The sequence below is a fragment of the Desmodus rotundus genome, chromosome X (assembly GCF_022682495.2).
Source record: "Desmodus rotundus isolate HL8 chromosome X, HLdesRot8A.1, whole genome shotgun sequence".
Classification (NCBI taxonomy): domain Eukaryota; kingdom Metazoa; phylum Chordata; class Mammalia; order Chiroptera; family Phyllostomidae; genus Desmodus; species Desmodus rotundus.
This window is the reverse complement of record NC_071400.1, coordinates 98,206,305-98,217,306: the sequence shown is the minus strand read 5'-3', so window position 1 is coordinate 98,217,306 and position 11,002 is coordinate 98,206,305.

The following is an 11,002-nucleotide window of genomic DNA, read 5'->3' as shown; positions in this document are numbered from 1 at the left end:
CGCCCCCCCCAACGCCCCAGGCCCGGAGCTCGGTGGGGGCTGTGCGCCCTCTGCAACGCCACGAGGCCTCACGAGGGACATGCCTGGTTGGGAGCAGAGGGTGGGGGAGGGGAAGCGCCGGAGGCCGGCGGGTCAGCTTTCTCCTCTTTCACCAAGCCTCCCCACGGGCTTAACTCTCCAGAACCCACAACCCCGCAGTCGCACCCTCCAGGTCTTCCCCGTCCGCGACTCAGCATCCCTAGTTTGCTGCGCGACAGGCGCCAGAACGCGTTCGTATACGGGGACTGCCGTGCTCGGTGTTAAAATACTGCTTTTTTTATGGCCCCTGTCCTTCCAGGAAGCGATGCCACAGCAGCAGGAGTTTCACTTGAAATCAACAACAACACAAAATCTTAAAGAAAAGGGAAACTGGCTGGCCTAACACAGTCACACAATTGCGCGCTCCCGTTCAGCTCCGTTCCATTTTTCCCTCGGCTCGACGAGATGGGGTGACGTTTGTAACATTCTCAATGACATTTCAAGAGTGGTTCCGTTTAGAAAAAAGGAGTGTTATTGAAGTTTATTCAGATTTCCTGAACGGCTATCATTGTTCTAGGTATTCCATGGTACGCAGAAAATCCTACTTGATTCTCTGTGCACAAGTTTCCAAATTATATCAGTACTCATAACAAAGTACGGAGTGAAGCTTAAAAAGAATAAAAGCTGGTCGAGGTTGGAAATAGAAGAGGCACCTCCAGGTTACGGCTTTAGTAACCAAAGCTTTATTTAAAAAGAGACAAAAGCTATTCGATTTTTCATCATGAATAAACCTAGTAGGGCCACCGGCAACCCCGAAGCAGATCCCCTTCGACCTCTCCCCCCAGGAAATGGGCCGCTTTCTCAGTTTTCCTCCAATGAGCCAAAGGTCAGTTTTCCTCCGTCTTCTCTCGTTGAAGACAAATGTGAAGCGTTAGAGCGCAGCGCCCCCCGCCCCGGCGGCTCCCCCACCTTTGCGCCCCGGCTTTGCAGCTCCGAGCACGGAGATGCAGCGCGGGCTCAGAGCTGAGCCTGCTTCCTGCAGACCCGGAGCCCGGGCTTCCTGTCGGCCCCCGGGGAGGGCAGGCAGGCTCGCGCGGCCAGATGGGAAGCAGAGCCGGGAACAAAGGGCTGCCAGGGCCACCACTTCAAAAGCGTCCGCCCCCGCACGTTGGGAGCCCGGCAGCTGCTTCGCTGGAGTCCGGGGCAGGCCGACCTTGTCAAAGGCCTAACTGCTCGGGCTATAGAACGGCTGTCCTGTCCGAGCCTCGGTCTTTAGAAAGCACGAGTCCTGCCATCTGCTTCAGACAGCCCGGCTCCTCCGGCCTGCGCGCCGGGAAAGCCGAGGTCGCTTCTGAAGACGAGGGAGTGGAATGCGCTTTGAAACAGAAGTGAGAGACCTGTCCATCGGCCCTAATGCCGAGGGTTGGGGTGGCCGGCCCACGCCCAGGTGTCTGCGTTTCAGCCTGTGCTTTCTGTCCAGGGTGCGCATCCCCACCTCTCCGCTTCCCGCGGGCCAGTCTGCACGCGCTGCGTGACTCCCGTGCCCAGGTGTCCATGCCCTGGCCAGCGTCCTCGGTGGAATCAGGTGACACAATGAAGCTGCAGATGGGCCTCAGAGCGAACCTGCAGAAGGATGGGTGTAAGGCTACATTTCTGGAGCCCTGGCCAGGTAGGTCAGTTAGTTAGAGCATCATCCAAGGTTGGGGGTTCATTCTCTCTCTCTCTCAAATCCGTTTCTAAGAATTAAAAACAAGAGATTTCTGAACTGTCACACCCGTGAGAGGGAACTCGAAAGTAGCCTGGAAAATAAAACGGAGACTTTTTTGTAAAACAGTGAAAGTACACCATGCAGAAAGGTAAACAGGTGAAGCCCGCACTGGCAGAAGCACCCAGAAGTACCACAGACACGGCAAGCAGCACGAGCTGACACTGCACTGAGCACAAAGGCAGAGATACCGGTGCCGTGGCACTCAGAGCCTGTAGGTGGGTGGAGGACATTTCTGCGTCCACCCCCTGCCTCGCCCTCCCTCCCTCCCACGTGAGCACCTGGGCTCCATCCTGCATTTCTCTTCGCTCCACCATCCACAGTTTGCCTGCCCTGTCCACGTGCTCAGGCACACCGACCTCTGGGAGAGGCCCAGGGGGTCCCGTCCCCTGCCATCGAGATGTCCCAACAGCAAGGCCACCGCATGGCCAGCACCCAGTAAAGGGCTTAGTCATCCACGGGGAGGGAGTGTGGAAAGAGTTAGGGGTTGAGCATCATTTAAAATTAAACTGTACCTTCTCCAGACTAGAGAGGCATTGAAATAATTTTCAACCTGACAACAGAATTCATCCACTCTGCCAGGCATTCCCCTCGCAGATCTCATGGAAAGGCAGATTCTGCTCCGGGATGCCTGGGGTGGGTGTCCAAGGCTCTCTGACTCACGGTAGCATTTGTACGTCAGGGTGGAAAAAAAAGGGGGGGCAACACCCCGGCCACACTTAAGCTGGGGAGGGCTTCTTTCAAAATAGAGGCTGACACACCCTGTCTGGTGTGTCTCAGTGGATTCAGTGCCAGCTTGTGAATCGAGGGGTTGCTGGTTCGATTCCCAGTCAGGGCAGAAGCCTGGCTTGCTGGCCAGGTCCCCAGTAGGGGGTGTACGAGAGGCAACTACACATTGATGTTTCTCTTTCTTTCTCCCTTCCTTCCACTCTCTAAAAATAAATAAATAGCCCTGGCTGGTATGGCTTGGTGGTTGAGTGCTGGCTTGTGAATCAAACGGTCGTGGGTTTGATTCCCAGTCAGGGCACGTGCCCGGGTTGCTGGCCAGGTCCCCAGTGGGGGTTGTGCAAGAAGCAACCACACATTGATGTTTCTCTCCCTCTGTAACAAAAAAATTAAATAAATAAAAATAAATAAATAAAATCCTGAAAAAAAATTTTAAAAAAGAGGCTGACAGATTGATCACCAGCCAACTAGGCCAAAGACAGTTCTAAACGTACAGGACCAGCCAGGGGTGGAAGTGGGAGGTTCGGAGAGATGAGTAACATCCTTCTGGCTCGGAAGCCCCGTCAGCAAGAAATGCCTGGGAGTCGCTTGGCTCAGGATGCTGGGAGGAAAAGGAAGCGCGTGGAAGAGGAAGCAGCCAGATAAGGGCTGGGGGAGACAAACAAGGGGTTTGTGTTGAGAGAGAGAGCACGTCCTGAGAATGTTCTCGGAGGAAAGCTAAAGAAAGGTCACTGGGTGGAGACAGGAGAGGCCAGGGCTCCGTGTGGTAGAGCGGTTCACTTCCCTCCGGGAGTGCCCGACAGATTCGGTTTTCATCACGGCCTAACCCACCATTCCGTAAAGGAAGAGAAACCGTGAGCAGGCCGACGAAGTAGGCGTAGCAAAGGCAGCTGCCCAGAAAGTGGCAACAGACCTCGGCGATGGAATAAAGACGAAGGGAAATAAAAGGAAGCCGAAAATATACCAAAAGGAGGTCGCTGGTGAGATGAGTAGCTAATGCTAGTGTTTTAAAACAAATATTTTCTTTAATAAAATAGCTCTCATATTTTTAAATCTTTTATTTAATGAAATCGAGTCTTCCGTGCAGCTTTCCCCAGGTTTGCTCTGAGGCCCATCTGTGGCTAAATCATGTGGGCTGATTCCACTAGGTCAGTGTGGCTAAGCTGGTTGCAACGTCGGCCCATAAACCATAAAGGTCACAGGTTCGGTTCCTGCTCAGGACACATACCCGAGCTGTGCATTCGATCACCTAGTGGGGCTTATGGGGAAGAATTGAGCCTATCAATTTTTCTGTCCCCCTTTCTCCCCCTCCCCCTCTCTCTAAAATCCATGAGCACGTTCTCGGGTGAGGAGAAAAATAAATAAACAAATAAATATTTAATGAGCAAGAGAATGAAGCTGAAAATAAATGGGCGAGCATGACCTATTAACAGTAGTTGGATGATGAGTTAAATTAAGTCAGGGACGGTGTTTTTGTTTACCTGTGAATGCAAATGCATGTTTTGAGGGTTTTCTGGTGTGCAGGAGAGCATGATTCATTCCCCAGTCCTCGCAGGTAAGAAACAATCACCCTTACATTTACACGTCTGAGGACCTTGCTCTATTATTCTTCATGAGGAGGACTGTTCCTGAAGCTAATCGTGCAGTGCTGGCACTAAAGGGGCGAGATGCAGAGAAAGACTTGGAATCGTCCTCAGCGTGGCTGCGTGTGGCTGCGTGTGGCTGTGTGTGGCTGCGTGTGGCTGGCTGGCTCCCTCCCACCAGAACCGGACGTGGGGATTCCCGGGGAAGCACGTATTTGGGAATTTCCAGGGAAAGCCAGCAGGGGTGGAGGAGTGTGACTCCTGGGAGAGGGAGACCAAAGAGAGGGGCTTCCCTTGACCCCACGAAGTGGATAAAGATGCTCGGGGTCGTCTACGGAGCTTTCCAAGGGGAAAAGTATCTGTCCCTCCTGTTTTGGCCTTGACCCCTTTTCTGTGCCCACGGCCCCAGGGAACTGAGTAGCGGATATGCCACACGATGAACAGGTTTTGGATCTGGGCTTAGAAGAGCCCCAGGAGCCTGATGCGGGCTTGTTGTTGGCCTTGAAACAGGAGCGTGTGCATTCTGAAGGAGCCTTGCTCTTCCCGCCGAAAAACAACAGAAATTCAGGCGTTGAGACACCGCGCTCTAGGGGGTAACTTCAGCTCAGCGACTTCAGGCAGCGAGTCCTGTGAGCTCAGGCTTCTCTGCCTGAGCAGACGGGAGACAGGACCCAGCGTGGGAAGGAGAGGGGCGGGGTGGGCCTCCACAGGAGGAAGAAAACTGGACTGACGTGACTATTCTCATTCCAGGGCCCTGGGTGCCTGGCGTCTTGCGTAAGGCTCACCGCCCCGCTGTGCCTCATCGTTCTGTGTCTCGTTTACGTGTGAGGCAGGGCAGGAGAGGAGGAAACCTGCCCAAGGTCATGGGGTGGCCGTAGTAAGCACTTCCCCCCCGGGGGGGAATCTGAGATTCCCATCCCTGTCACCTGGAAGTCTACAAACTAGTCAGACCGAGGAAATGCGCCTTCCCATCTTGACGAGGCATGCGGTTTGCAGAAGTTGGAGGCAGGGCGCAGACAGCCGCATGAGATGCCACGGGACTATAACTGTACGTGCCCGGAAGGGGGCAGGGTGCCGGGCGAAGGGAAATGAATAGGGTACCCGTGGGAAGGGAATAGGAAACCCACACTGACCTCAGGGGCTGGGCTTGTGGTTGGAACGCCAGCGGGCCCGTAGATAACACAACCAGGTGTGGACGTGGTCGCGCCCACCGCAGAGACATCGAACTGACCTGTGCGGGAGCGCATGTCTCGGAAGGACTGCGGACACGCACCCAGGAGATGTGGACACCGGAATCCTCACAGAAGGCAGAGAGCCTGGGACAGAGACAGCGACAGAGAGAGAGAGAGGGAACGAGGGGACATGCAAAGTTATGCAGTGCAAGCCTAAGGCACTGTGGCCCCTTCCCCCAGCCAGCATCCTGGGCTAAAGGCATCCACCTGTCCTCCCTCCTACCACCCCCCCCCCCTTTCCCCTTTGTTTCTGTGCTTTAAATAGACTGAATCCACAGTGTGATTCCCGCATCGGCATCCTTATTTGGTCTCACTGATACCCTGCCCAGTTAGGACCGTGGCTGCTACCATTGTATCCAGGTGATCGCTCTCAGAACTCCTGTGCATCGGGAAAGCCACAGGGTGACAGAGCCAATCAGGACAGGGAAAACCTCCCCTGCGGCTGCACGGAGTCGGGCCTGGCCACACTCCCTCACCCTGTAACCCAGCTGCCTGTCACCACTGTCCGGCCCTGGGCCTGGCGGCGACCTCCTGCGTGGCAGGCTGAGATGCTAACATCGCGTCTGTGCGTTCGTTCCTCAAAGCCATGGCCAAGTGCAGACCTGAGGAAGGAGCCAGACAAGCCCGAGTGGGGCTCCGTGCTACAAACGGCCCGGCCAGCCCTCTTCCGAACCGTCGAGGTCAAGAAGAGCAAACCAAGACAGAGGAACTCCCAGGGCCAAGAGCCCGAGGACACAGGACAGCTAGAGGCCCCTGTGTCCGGGGACCCAGAGCGGGCAAACCCACCTAAATTTGCGAGTTTAATTAGTAGCAATGTATTCATGCTGCTTTCTTAGTTTTGACGCAAACACTGGAGCTATGAAAAACGTTAACGTTCCGCTCGGGGAAACTGGGTAAAGGGTATACAAGCCCCCTCTCTATTTCCGTGGCAACTTTCCTGTCAATCTCAAATAATTCCGAAATAACATATAATTTATGTTTTCTTAAAAGTCATTCATGGGATATTTGCCGTGCTCCTTCCTACACTGTATAATTATGCAAAAGTAAAGAATGATCACAATCAGCCCTGGCTGGCTTGGTTTGGTGGATTGAGTGCTGGCCTGTGTGAACCTAAGGGTCGCCGGTTCAATCCCCAGTCAGGGCCCATGCCTGGGTTTTGGGCCAGGTCCCCAGTAGGGCATGTGCAAGAGGCAACCACACATGGATGTTTCTCTCCCTCTCTTTCTCTCTCTCTTCCCCTCTCTCTAAAAATAAATTAAAAAATCTGTTTTTCTAAAGAAAGAATTATCACGATCAATTAAGGCTGTAGAAACTTCGTACATTTGCCCAGAAGGAATCTGTTCCTTGTAGTAAAAATTGTACCACCTTGCAGAGAGTCGTCCTCCGCTACTTCCCGGTATTTCTGCTGCTAGCCAAATACGCCTACATTCCTTGAAGTTCAGGCCAATAGATCCATTGAGACACATATTTTGGCAGGCAGCCAGGGGAGGAATTTCCTGAATTCAAATTAGCAGGCCCCCGAGAAGCAGTGGGTCTCGGCGGCCCCCCCTTGCTGCAGCACCCGAATTATTTCAGGTCTCAGGATGCACAGACAGTCCCTTCTCCAGGGCACGTGTGGCCGTGGTTGATTTGTGGGGTGAGAGGGAAGGAATGAAGTAACTGTTACTGAGCTCCCGCCGTTTGCGGACTCTGCTGGCCGAGTCACTTTATTCCACGGTCCCGAAAGAGCCGGTCAGAAGGGCCCGTTCACGTGCCTTTGCCGAGAGCCTCACAGAAGTATCTTTATTATTTTTCCTCTCAATGCGTGGCACTGGAAAGGCATTCCGTGACCACGAGTGATATCAGACGGAAGCCGTGGAAGCTTCGCCCTGCGCCCTGGGAAGCAGTGTGTTGGAGAAGTCGCTGAACTCTTGCATGTGGAAGTATTTTTTTGCTGCTTGAAATGGCTCGTGTTGGCTTTCACTAGCCCCCCTGCATGATGTAGGGGACTCAGGCCCTGCAGTTGGTTGGCAAGGCGATCCCTACGTTAATGAGGACTCAGTTAATTGCGGTAGTAAAGTCCCTTTCTTTCTCTCTCTTATCTTTATGGGCTGAGGGCAGGACAAGCCTTTCCCCAAGCGCCCTGGGGGGAAAGCAGATAACTGGCCTTGCTGTGCAGCAACGTAAAATTAGCAGCCTGAGCTTCGGGGCTTTACCCACAGTTCTCCCTAACAGAGTGCCTTGGAGTACCTGGCCTGGTTTCCATCTGGGTGTCTGTAGGAAACTGGCTCCCGTTCCCAAAGATAACAGGTCTTCTTCCCTCCTGAACCTGGAGCTGTTACCCTGTTTGGAAAAAGGCTTTTTGCTCTTTGCTTGTGAGGTTAAATTCGGCATTTTGGGAGGAAGAGACCATCCTTGCTTCTCCAGGGGGGGTCCTAAAGGGGCCTTGCACACTAGTGTTCGCTAGAAGAGCGGCAGGAGCCTGGGCCCTGATAAAAGATGAGAACACTGTGTGTGACCATAGAGGTGGAGGAGATGGGAGGGGCATGGCCGGCCGCCAACCCAGGAATGCCAGCAGCCACCAGACCTGGAAGGAGCAGGGGACAGCTTCTCCCCTACAACCTCCACAGGGGGCACGGCCCTGCTGACCTTGACTTCAGACTTCTGGCCTCTAGGAAGCAAAAAAAAAAAAAAAAAAAAAAAAATCTCTTGTTGTAAGCCGCTTATGGTGATTTGTGACAAGAGCCAGCCCTAGGAAGCTAGCAGCATCCCGGAGGCACCTGAGATTTCCACGTGCTCCAGAGAAACTCCTGATTGTCGTGCCTCACCTGTCCTTGGGCCACCAATTGCCATGGGTCAGCTGCCACTCAGCTCGGTCAGTTCAACCAGGATACCTCTTGTTTTTGATGCCCCCTCCATTCCCGCCCCCCCCCCCCCCCCGCCCCGGGAGGGGAAGCTGAGGCTCAGCGGGGAGAGAGAGTCAAAACGAACCAGACTCACTCAGCAACTTCTACACTCATTGACGAGATTTCCACCTCCCCACAAGAAAGCATTCCTTGGCTCCCGGTTCCCACCCGCTGAACCCTGGCCCCACTTCCTGTCAGCCTTCAAGATAAAAGTTCATTTGTTCTGTCCTGGGTTTGCTTTGAAATACTTTAGAGGAAAAAAAAAGAAATCGGCAGGGACAAAACAAGAGTTTTACTTCTGTGTCCATTGGCAATCTCCACCACGTAAGATGAAAAATTAAAACAGAAATTCCCCTCTGGTGTTCTTAACTGTTTTTTCTTCTCTTCTGTTTGCTTTGTGTCCTGCTGAAAGCTGGCAGTCACCGGCCCTTGGGCCGGGAACTGCATGCACTCTAATTGTTTCATGCCCGCTGGTTGCTTTTTCTTCACAGCTCAAGTTAATGTTCCATATTTCCTGCATCCTTCACATTCCTGCCGCACCTCTCCCCAGGACCCGGCCTAAAAAATTCTCTAGAAATGCATGCTCATTGGCTACCTTGTAAAAAAAACAAAACAAAAACATAAACCAAACGGACAACTAGCCAATGTCTTTCTAAAACTATCTCTTAAAATATAAAACCTTTGAAAGTAGTAGCGCCAGCCAGGTGCTCCCTCTTAAGTACTACTCCTGATTTGGAGAGGTGGGTGGTGTGTTTTATACATACGTGTATATATTTCATAAAGTGGATTAGCCATTGACTATTCTTTGAAAGTTGGTTCAGTTTGCCTTTTACGTGTTGATTAATTAATTTCCTATTGGTAACATTGTATATTAAAAGTGTTTAGCCCTCGCTGGGTAGCCGAGTTGGTTAAAGTGTCGTCCGGATACACCAAGGTTGTGGGTTGCATCCCCCCGGGCAGGGCCTGTAAAAGGAACAGCCAACAAATGCATGAATAAGGGGAACAATGTATTGGTGTTTCTCTTGAAAAGCAATTAAAAATGTGTTTTAGCCCCCATGTATTTACTCCTCTCTAGTTCCCATCAGGTAACTTGGCTGGTTACATAATACATTTTATTTTATTTTATTTTATTTTATATTTTTAAAATATTTTATTTATTTATCTTTGGAGAGGCGAAGGGAGGGAGAAAGAGAGGGAGAGAAACATCAATGTGTGGTTGCCTCTCATGCGCCCCCTAGGGGGGACCTGGCCTGCAACCCAGGCATGTGCCTCGACTGGGAATCAAACCAGCGACCCTTTGCTTCACAGTCTGGTGCTCAATCCACTGAGCCACACCAGCCAGGGCAGTAAATATTCTTTAAAGTGTCCACTCGTGGCCCTTTAAATTTTTATTATGTCGTAATTTTAAATTTTAAATTTTAAATGTCGTACCACATTTTAAAGAGCAGTCCTAAACATAGCGGAATTGGAGCTGAAACACAGCTAGAGGGGCACCCAGTTTTATAGGCCAAGCTTCCCCAGCAGTCGGCTTCAGCCTCTCTCCTGTAAGTGGGTGTTTGCAGGTGAAGGGAGCCCTGCAATGTGGCCAGTGTCTAAACTTCTTACGGAGGGAGGTCCACCCACTCCCTCAGTGAAAACTGCCCTCCCTTGCTGGACATAAAAGGAGACGTGGACTGCACCATAATGATAGCAGGGGAAGCGCATGCGCCCTCCAGGGGAACGGTCAGTGACCTCAGGCCAACCGTGCAATCCCTCGGGGCAGGGGGCGAGGCACGCCCTGAGAAAGTGCGCCAAAGTTAACCAGGACGACTGTTTCCTAGCGGCTCTGGCTGCTTTCTTCCTCAGCCGAGCGCGGGGCCCTCGGATGCAAACTCCACACGTTAAGTTAAGGGGTCTGCACAGTAGGTAAGGGGGCCAGCACAGGCGGAGACCACGGGTCTGTCCCTCACTGCCCTGCCCGGGAGGAAGTTTCTCCCCTGCAGGTCTGTAAAGACTCCAACTAACAAGACCCCTGGGCAAACCCTTAGGGAGGGGAGGTGGTGGGCGGCGGCCTGGGGCATTCAGCCTTCATCCCAGGACCAAGATCTGCTGCAAAGTGAAATTGCAACGTTTACAGTAAGAGCTGAAAGGTCACAGGTTCAATTCCCAGTCAGGGCACATGCCTGGGCTGTGAGCCCGGTCCCCCAATTTGGCAAATGTGAGAGGCAACCACACATTGATGTTTCTCTCCCTCTCTTTCCCTATTTCTAAAAATAAATCAATACAATCTTAAAAAAAAAAACCCTCAGCAAAGTGGTGTTAAAGATGAGTGTACATTTGCACCGCAGTTTAAGAAACAAAGAGAACAGCCCTTCTGCGTGACAGATGGGTAATCTCATCACAGAGACACAAGGAACATAAAATGTTAAAGACGGCTTTGGCTGTGATGGACAATGACATTGGTATCCCTGCTTTAACGAATGCAGTGGCCTGAATTGCAGCCCTGGGTGAGAACTGGGATTTCAGTCAATACCACCTGTGGGGGGGATGGAAACAGGTGGCTGTTTGGGGGCCTGGGGACTTCGGAAAACTCTACGTGTGTGTGTGTGTGTGTAATAGGGTCCTTTATCATTTGGCTTATCATAGGCATCCACTTTGTAAATGAAACTTGTTATTTGCAGATGATCACAGATTCACATATCGATGCAACAAATAATACAGGGGCATCCTTTGCACCCTGCCTCTCCCAATGGTTACATCTTGCAAAATTGCGGAGCAACGTATTAACGTTGATACAATGATACAATGCGCCGA